The following is a 10340-nucleotide window of genomic DNA, read 5'->3' on the forward strand; positions in this document are numbered from 1 at the left end:
AGGACTGTTGAAGGAATATATTTTATCATCTTTTACGAGTCCCTAAAATGCATATTCTATGCTTTTAGCACAATATATAGACTTAATGCAAATTTGAAAAAATTTATTTTTTCCTAGTACAAATTTGCTCTTTATAAGTTTGTTTTATTAATAATTAATATCAAAATATAAGGATAAGAAGAATGATTATTGGATTAAAATTTGGAGCAATATAGCAAAATTGTTAGGGAATTACACCAAATGCAATAGTTTTAAAGAGCTATGATTAAAAGTTAAAAAGTTAATTTTTAATCACATTATTAAATAAAATAAAAGTGCAAAAAGGTAAAAGAGTACATAATGAAAATTAAGTGAGAAATATTATGAAAATTTAAAAATATCTCGGATTTCCTCCAGAAGGACTCTACATGGTGTGGTTATAATCAACCAGCTTGCTGATATATGATTAGACAAAATATCGAATCACAATCTATTTTACAGTCCTTTTAACTACCATTTGACGTAACTGTTTTTTTTTTTTTTTTTTTGACGTAACTGTTACATTGCAAAAATTGAAAAAAAGTAGTAGATCGTACGAACTGTGTAAGACAACGAGTGTGTTAAAGCTTGTGGTCCACACGTAATGTGTCAGCGACCTTTGGTGAAGACGGAGGCGAATCTCGTGGGATTGAGATCCCGTGCAATACCTAGGGTATTGCACGGGGTGCAATAGCTGTAATATCAGCCTTTGATTTAATCCAACGGTTGTAAAGAGTTGCCACGTCATCGATCTGTGTCTCACCAATTTTTTACTCCACTTTCTCGCCCTTTCACTTTCTTTCTCTTTCAGTTTCACTAAACTTTCAAAATTTTGCTCTCTTCTACCAAACCTTGCTGTACGTGGGACACCAGCATCGATTCTCCATGACCATGGCTACAACTGGAAGCCTCCAAGGCTCACACGACCACCACCGGCAGTGCTTGCTGGCCTGACCTTCTCCTCTCTTTAGGTCTCTGTTTTTTCGCTCTCTCAAGTCCAGCCGTGGCCAAGCTTCTTGGTTGCACCGCGACACCACCATTTTTGGTAATGCTTCTCACCATATATACCACCATTGGTTTAAATATAACAATAATTCATTTTCATCATTCGGGTTTGGCAGTAACTCAATGTTCTAGTTTATTTTAATGTTGATTTTAGAAATACACAAAAGATGTTTGTGAAAATGTTTGATAGAAACTTTGAAGTAATGTTAAGCTCACTGATGATAAAAATAATTAGGGTTTTTGTCAATTTCTGTTGTTTTGGTATGTGGGTTTTTTTCCCCTCTTGTTTGCTCACCGATTTTGGGTAAAAGGGATGAGATTTACTCTCCTAATAATGTGACTTCATTTGTGCATACTTGCTGGATATGTGCGCTTTAGTCTGGTCAAATATTACATGATAGGCTCTTACTTGTTACTTATGGATCAATGTCCCCTGATATTTTTATAGTACCTTTTATATTCTCTACTTAGAAAAACATGATTATGTATAAACCATGGCGGTGCTTTTGTCTTGCTGCTGAAATTGTAGTGTTCAACCGTGGCTTCTGGTCATTTCTTAAGGTGTATTCTTCTTTATACACATCTACATGGCAATTAGTTCATAATCAAAGACAATCAAGTTTATTTTCTTTTATAGAATTCTATTATCTTTTTTTTTTTTTTTTTTTTTTTTTTTTTTTCCTGTCTGAATTCCCCTTTTATTAGCTAGTATTTTTTTTGTTGGTAATGGTCACTTGCACAAATATTTTGTCTTTACATTCTTGTATTTGGGTTTCCTTTAGTTGCAGAGAAAATTTATAGATGACTAGCACCTTATGCATGGTCAAATGTTAGACACTCTTTTACCTCTCAAGGATTCATTAGCTCATAAAAATTATTCAATGTTCATGTGTTTGAGATTTTGTCTATTTCTTTTGTATTGTGCAAAAGTGAGAGCAACAAGAACATTTTACTAATACCTCTGTCTTGTTATTGTTTCCTTTGTTTTCTTAATAATTTTTTCTGTTATTGATGTTTCATCTTTATATTGTACTAGGGGAAAGGAATTAGAGAAAACAATCAATGCTTCGGATTTTAGACTTGTCATGACTGCATAGCCTAGGAAATGAAATAAAAACTTCTTTCAGTTAGCTTATTGCTACATATATGACCATTTTTTTCTCTTGAACATGGAGTAGCACAGGTCAAAGAGTTTCTAGATAATTTGTGCAAAATGCACCCATAAAGAGATGGAAATCAAAATTTTGGTTTTTGTGTTAAAGGATTATCCAATGATTAAAATAAAGTTGTTGGCCACATTGTGATTTTTGTTTCCCTAGATTCTTACATATACACATGAACAACATGCTTGTTGAAATTCCATTTTGAGTACATGGGTGGAAGTAAAAGGGGCTCTCTGTCAAGAGTAGAACAACTAATCTCTTTAAGAATTGGAAATATTAATGCTAGCAGAACCTATGGAGGGCTGGGGGAAGTTGTAATTCCAAGATATGTTAAATATATGTAAAAGTTGAAAATAAATAAATAATGCTTTTAAATTGGAACACTGAGTGCCAAAGAGGTTATATAGGCTTCTTTAAATTTAAAAGGTTTACTTTGCTTAATTTTATGCATGTGATGTGTGGCTTAGTTATAAACTTATAATTTCATTTGTAATGTACAGTCAAGAAGCAGGAGCCGCACCAACTATTACTTAATGAGCAAGTCATGCCATTTAAGGTTGTAGAAGAACTTGATCTTGAAGCTTACAAGACCTTCTTCTTCTTCTTTTCTTTTGTGGGATTTATGTATTATGAATATATGATGATGGGAAGATTTGTTTCTTGTTAAAGTGTATATTTCAACAAAACTATTGTTATATGGCCTTGTGGTCAAAGTGTACATTCTAATAAAAAAAAATTCATTTTTAGAACAACTTCATTTCTTGTCTACTCTCTTGAATTAAATTTTGATTGTAAAATTGGCCAAGCATCCTTTGAAGACTCTTGATATGTGTTCCTTGTTTTTAAAAGAATAAGAGTCATGTAAGCACTTTGATATAATTTGTGTTTTTGAGTTATTATCAATTTTAGTACTTGTTCAGTTGCTCCAAGCAAATTCATGCACAAAAAACAATTCCATTTAGTCTAGATAAAAATTCGAAATGCATTAAGAAAGCGTATAACATAAACAAAATTGTATACATTACATATATTCGTCAACACAAAATCAACTTAGTAGCACAAAATCAACTACAACATGAAGATGCAACAAATTGCTCAGTTATTCAATTCCGTAGCAACAACAGAAAGCAAAAACACAACACTAGCTACCCAGAACAAGTCCATTTCGTACTTCTCAAGATATATGATGATAAATACAAGATGTCCTCATTATTGTTGACAAAGCTGTATATGGAGATAAATACAAGATGGCCAGCAAAGGCTAAATTTTTTTCTTGTTAACAAGAATCAAACCACAACACTTCTCTAATTGTATTAACTGCAGTTTGTAACCCCAAGAGAGAAAGCCTCTTATACAAATTAAATTTGCCATAACACTCCACTTATTTAGGAGTTGATATGCCAAAGTTGGTTTCCAAATTGTTTTGAGGAGTCTTCTTTTGCACGCACACCTCACCAAGCAAAAAACAATAGTCGGCTAGATCCTATAGAGATACATGTAGCTTTAAACAAATGGACATTCATGCTTCCAAATCATCAGGATTAGCATTCACAACAACTACCCTCCCAAGTACGGAATGAGATCCAACGAATGGTATCTACATGAAAATAAAGTTTATGAGAAAAAATTAAGATATTCAGGCTAACAATTTAAGTAAACTAACAAGTAATTTCAAGCAATAAGCTAACTGAAAGAAGTTTTTATTTCATTTCCTAGGCTATGCAGTCATGAAAAGTCTAAAATCCAAAGCATTGATTGTTTTCTCTAATTCCTTTCCCCTAGTACAATATAAAGATGAAACATCAATAACAGAAAAAATTATTAAGAAAACAAAGGAAACAATAACAAGACAGAGGTATTAGTAAAATGTTCTTGTTGCTCTCACTTTTGCACAATACAGAAGAAATAGACAAAATCTCAAACACATGAACATTGAATAATTTTTATGAGCTAATGAATCCTTGAGAGGTAAAAGAGTGTCTAACATTTGACCATGCATAAGGTGCTAGTCATCTATAAATTTTCTCTGCAACTAAAGGAAACCCAAATACAAGAATGTAAAGACAAAATATTTGTGCCAACAAAAAAATACTAGCTAATAAAAGGGGAATTCAGACAGAAAAAAAAAACCAATAAAAGATAATAGAACTCTATAAAAGAAAATAAACTTGATTGTCTTTGATTATGAACTAATTGCCATGTATATGTGTATAAAGAAGAATACACCTTAAGAAATGCCCAGAAGTCACGGTTGAACACTACAATTTCAGCAACAAGAGAAAAGCACCACCATGGTTTATACATAATCATGTTTTTCTAAGTAGAGAATATAAAAGGTACTATAAAAATACCAGGGGACATTGATCCATAAGTAACAAGTAAGAGCCTATCATGTAATATTTGACCAGACTAAAGCGCACATATCCAGCAAGTATGCACAAATGAAGTCACATTATTAGAAGAGTAAATCTCATCCCTTTTACCCAAAATCGGTGAGCAAACAAGAGGGGAAAAAAAAACCCACATACCAAAACAATAGAAATTGACAAAAACCCCAATTATTTTTATCATCAGTGAGCTTAACATTACTTCAAAGTTTCTATCAAACATTTTCACAAACATCTTTTGTGTATTTCTAAAATCAACATTAAAATAAACTAGAACATTGAGTTACTGCCAAACCCAAATGATGAAAATGAATTATTGTTATATTTAAACCAATGGTGGTATATATGGTGAGAAGCATTACCAGAAATGGTGGTGTCGCGGTGCAACCAAGAAGCTTGGCCACGGCTGGACTTGAGAGAGCAAAAAAACAGAGACCTAAAGAGAGGAGAAGGTCAGGCCAGCAAGCACTGCCGGTGGTGGTTGTGTGAGCCTTGGAGGCTTCCAGTTGTAGCCATGGTCATGGAGAATCAACGCTGGTGTCCCATGTACAGCAGGGTTTGGTGGAAGAGAGCAAAATTTTGAAAGTTTGTGAATCTGAAAGAGAAAGGGAAGTGAAAGGGCGAGAAAGTGGAGTAAAAAATTGGTGAGGCACTGATCGATGACGTGGCAACTCTTTACAACTGTTGGATTAAATCAAAGGCTGATATTATAGCTATTGCACCCTGTGCAATACCCTAGGTATTGCATGGGATCTCAATCCAATCTCGTGATGCTATTTATTTCTAGCTAGTTGCATGCATCTGACAGACAGAATGTGTTTCATGAATTTGCGCTGCCTCGTGCCGACACTCTTTGGCTCCTTGTGCTTGTACCGAACGAAAAACTTATGTGATATATATTCATGATCAGAATTGTATCTATATATAATTAGGTGATATGGGGACTATAAAAATATTGGAATTGTAACAATCCAGCTTTATCTTAGACCCTCCCTAACAATATATGATGCATTGCAAAATAAATTCACATTTCATGTCTTGAATTTTAAGCATGAAACCTTATTGTTCATGGGAAGTAAGCAGTTCCGAATAGTGTAATTTATATTTCAACCACTCATAGAGTAACCTTTGCATTCCATTGATCTTAAAAATAGTGCAATCTATTCTTATAAATATATAATTACAAGTAGGGTTTACAGCAACAAGACAACTCAAAGTTTGGAAAATGTGAAAAATCAAATAACGGAGGAGTACGAAAATAGTGATTTAGGTAGTGACAGCTTTAGTGCCATACAAGACAAGAACATTAAGTGCCTGTTTGTTTCAGCATTTGAAGCCCAAAAAGCGTTTTTTCAAAAACGCCAGCCAAAAATAGTGTTTGGTAAGTATAAAACGCAACTTTTTTGGAAAAAGTTGCGTTTTATATTTGTGAAGGAATGCGCGTTTGAGTTTATAGAGGTATATCGGTCCATTTTGTTAAAAGCTAGTGCGCGTTTAATGTATCCGTTGGGGGTTGAGTTTGCAATTACGTAATTGCCCTTCAATAAAGGGCAAGGTGTCTTCAGTCTTCAGGCACTCATTCCTCTCTTCTCATCTCTCTGCTCTGCGCAAGCCACAGCTCCACGCCTCTCATCTCTTCTCTCAGCTCTGCCTCTCCTTGCGCGTAAGTCTCTCTTTTCTTTTGTCACCCGTTGAAAACCTTCTTTCCTCTTCTTCTTCTTTCTTCGTCTTCTTCAACGGGCCTTCCTCTGTAATTTTTATATTTTATTTTATTTGTCTAATCTGATCTGAGAAATACATTTGAAGGTAGAGTTTTGATCAACAAAACACCAAGCAGCACCGATTTGCTACCAAAAACCACCAGGTACCAACACTGATCTGAAATTTTTTTTTAACCTATCAAAATTTTTTATTTAGTTTTATTTTATTTTATTTTTTTTTCGATCTTGCATGCTTTGTTCTTGCTAAAGATCTATTTGTTTTCTTGCCGGGTACTGAAAAATTTTTTGTTCTGTACATGCTTCGTAATTTCTTTTTTATTTTGTGGATGCTCTGTCTTAAGTTATGCGATATTTGATTTGGGTATTTTAGCATGGTTTGGGTATTTTAGAAATATAAAGAATGAGAAAGAAAGAAGAATTTTCAGAAGAAATATAAATATTTTTCATGCTGGTTATCATAGAAGGATAGAAGAATTTTTCTAGTTGACTTTAACTTGATTATGGCAGAGCTTGTTCAGGTCATACATAACGTTTTCATTCTCATTTCTCACTCATCAATTATGCTCTTTTGTTGTTGTTTCAACAGAAAATGTTTTCCAGAAAATCGGCCTATTTTTTTTGGGTGTTTGGTTGTGACTTTGAAAATAGGTAGAATTTATTTGTCGTGGTTCGTTGAGTATGTGACATTGTAGAATATTGGGCTTGTTTTCTGTTGAATTACGTTTTCCAGTGTACCAAACACCAAAAAAAATACCATATGATTGTAATGCAGCCCAGATATAGTCACCAGTGATTGAATAGTTTACATATGATATAATTTTGCTCTATCATAGATGAAATTTAATTACTGAGATTAAGAAATGAGAAGTGCGTGTGGTGCTAATGAAAAGTGTGTGTGTTGCTGCATGGTGAGGTGCTACAGCTGCACACGCATGCCCCATCAGCAGCAGACGCACCCCACATCAGCAGCCCACGCACACCCCATCAGCACCACCCCACACAAGTTTTTGTGTTTCAATGTTGATTATTAGTTATTTAATTATCTGGGTTTTTAAGGTTGTGGTTGAAAGTCTTTTGCTTGATATGAATTTTCAAGTTGTAGTTATGTTATGGGGTTATATTTATTTTTATGTTTTCTAGTACTGAGTGGTAGCTTGAGTTTTTTGGGTTGGTTTTTGTGGTTTTTGTTGATTATTAGTTATGTGATTTTCTGGGTTTTGAATGCTTTGGTGTAAGAATTTATTGCTTAGTTTAAGAATTGAGGTTTAAGCTATACAATGTTTTTTTTTTTTTTTGGTACTGAATGGTAGATTTTTTTGCAAATTTTATTGTTTATGTGATTTTTTGGTCTTTAGTAATGAGGAGTGGAAGTGTTTTGCTTCATTTAGAATTGGAATTTAATGTAAAGTTGAATCTAGTTGACTTGTAAATTGTTATTTTGGTATTTGTATGATTTGTTCTCAAGGTTAATAACCTTGAGTACTGCAGTTGATTTGGATTAAGGTTAATAACCTTGTATGACCATTTATAAAACCATTATAAGACCATCTATGCTTTATCGGATTGAATGTTGAGTTATTAAGAGTAGTCTATTGCAATGAACCTGATTGCTTTTGAGGCCAGTGTCCTCAATTATGGTAGCAATTTTCTGGCTGTGTCTACTAACGTATGAATGTACAAACGGTGCTTTTGTGAGTTGTGACATGATGAGATTCCTCTCTAGCCTTTTCTATTTTAATGCTCAGACTAGGCAGCAATTTTTTTTTTTTTTTTTTTTGTGGATTTATTAGATCATGTTTGTAACTAGTTCACTAGATTGGAATATTATGAATTCTATTTTTTGCATTTCTTATGGTTGCTTAACTCTATAGATGGGTAAAAACACCACTTCCAACTTCGAGGCAAACAAAACAAGAGCAGTATGGGGAGATCCAAGTTGGACAACTACTTTTTGTAACCTTTGTGTGGAAGAGATTGAAGCTGGGAATAAAGGAATCTTTGCTGCCTTAAGTGCCAAAGGTTGGAGCAATTTAGTAATCAAATTTTGTGATGAGACTGGTCTAAACTATGATAAGGAACAATTAAAATGTAGGTGGGATGTATTAAAAGCAGATTGGAGAGTGTGGGAAAAATTGAAGGGTCTTGACACAAATTTAGGTTGGGATGCAGTGAAGGGAACAATTGATGCTAGTGATGATTGGTGGGACATGAAGTTGAAGATGAGTTGAGTATTTTATTAATATGTAGCTAGTTTGAAATAGTTATGTATATTATTGTAATATGAGTGAAATGACAATTACATTTTGTAGGAAGTACCCAAAGCTTCAAAATTTCGACATAAAGGTCTACAAAATCTACAACAACTTGATAGAATGTTTAGGGATGTTGCAGCAACCGGAGCAGAACTCATGTAGTACAATTTTTTTTTTTATATTTTTATGTAGTACAATTTAAACTTGGATTATTGATATGTATTTTATTATCTTTTTACATTTTTATGTAGTACAATTTAAACTTAGATTATTGGTGTATATTTTATCATCTTTTTACATTTTCATTTTATACTTCATGATGATGAAAATTATTTAGATTTAATTAATATTAATAAGAAGTCATTAATGGTAATAACAAATAAATATGACACTAAAAAAGAAAAATTGTCTAAACTTTATTAAAATAATACCAATAATATATTATTATTATTTATTATTTTTTTTAGTAAGTATATGAAGTAATTGATTTAAGTATGAAATAAACTCCCTTATATATACATTGTCCTTTTTGGTAATTTATCCCTCAAAGTGCAACTTTTATAATTGTTAGCCAAACACTCAGCTTTTTCAAAAAGCACTTTTTAACAACTTTTACCAAATACTCAGCTTTTTAAAACTCTACTTTTTCATTATGTACTTTTTGAAAACTCCACTTTTTCATTATGCACTTTTACAAAAAGCTGAACCAAACTCACCCTAAGTAGTTTTGTATTATTATAATATTATTTTGTAATATGCACCCAAATACCGTGAGACAAGAAAAAAAAGGGATAATCATATTATATGCTTTGACCCTAGACTTCGAGAAGAACTTTTTTTTTTTTTTTTTTTAAATTTATTATTGTGTCAGCATTTTTTTTTTTTTTGGGTTATATAGGTGTCGTTTGCAGTTATAAAAGTGAGTAGGGCTGTAAACGAGCCGAACTTTGTCGAGTAGTAAATATTTAAACTTGACTCGACAACAAAAGTAGAATGTTCAATCTTGGCTTGAGTTTGATACGAGCCTAAAAATAATGTTCAAGTTTGAGCTTGTTATAAAGTATAAAAGCTTGAACTCGGCTTGGCTTGACTTGATTCATTAATCAAGCCAAGCTTGAGCTTAATATCAAGCCTAAACTTAAGTTCAATATCATGCTTTTGAGCTTGAGATCCAACACAAGTATAATATCAAGTTCATTATCTAGCCTATTTGGTTTGGATGAGTGGTCTCAACTTATAATTAATTAAAGTCTTAGAAGGATATGAGTTTACTTGTCAAGCTCATATCAATTTTATTACCAAACTCATAAATAATCTTAGGTTGAACTTGTTTTGTTACTTTTGTATCGAATCTTGGTGTTCACGAACTTGTTCATGAACAATATTTTTTACTCGGGCTCAGCTCGTTTATTAAACAAGCCTAAAACTAAATCTTAAGCTTGGATTGTTTATAAACAAATAAATATGAACGAGCTTTTTATTGAGCCAAGCCCGAGCTATTTATGAACGGTTTGGTTCATTAAAAGCCCTAAAAGTGAGGGATTTGTTTTTTTATTTTATTTTTTATTTTAGATATTTAGGGGCAAAGCCTTTCTCATAGAGTCAAAATAGGGCAATTTGATAAGAGAGTATAAATATTGATTTTCAAAATGATGTGAAAATTAAAAAAAATGCGTGTTTAAAATATTCATAATACAAGAAAATGTTTTTAGTAGCATATTCTTAATAACACATTTTTAAAAGTGAAAAAAAATAGGGTAAACTACATATTTGATCCCTATCCTTTACACCAT

General features: G+C 32.6%; 3 long non-coding RNA genes across 3 annotated transcripts; 2 read left to right on the top strand and 1 right to left on the bottom strand.

Annotated features, from left to right (window-relative positions):
- The first annotated feature begins 703 nt into the window (after positions 1–703).
- LOC126733077 (uncharacterized) lies at positions 704–2989 on the top strand. The gene is made up of 2 exons (XR_007659614.1): positions 704–1063; positions 2687–2989. It is a non-coding gene; the product is annotated as an uncharacterized LOC126733077 (long non-coding RNA).
- Positions 2990–3268: 279 nt separating this feature from the next.
- On the bottom strand, positions 3269–5424 carry LOC126733078 (uncharacterized). Its single transcript, XR_007659615.1, has 2 exons — positions 4937–5424; positions 3269–3784 (listed from the first exon to the last, which is right to left on the bottom strand). It is a non-coding gene; the product is annotated as an uncharacterized LOC126733078 (long non-coding RNA).
- Positions 5425–6380: 956 nt separating this feature from the next.
- On the top strand, positions 6381–8852 carry LOC126689661 (uncharacterized). The gene is made up of 2 exons (XR_007644567.1): positions 6381–6438; positions 8167–8852. It is a non-coding gene; the product is annotated as an uncharacterized LOC126689661 (long non-coding RNA).
- The last annotated feature ends 1488 nt before the right edge of the window (positions 8853–10340 follow it).

The sequence above is a fragment of the Quercus robur genome, chromosome 6 (assembly GCF_932294415.1).
Source record: "Quercus robur chromosome 6, dhQueRobu3.1, whole genome shotgun sequence".
Classification (NCBI taxonomy): domain Eukaryota; kingdom Viridiplantae; phylum Streptophyta; class Magnoliopsida; order Fagales; family Fagaceae; genus Quercus; species Quercus robur.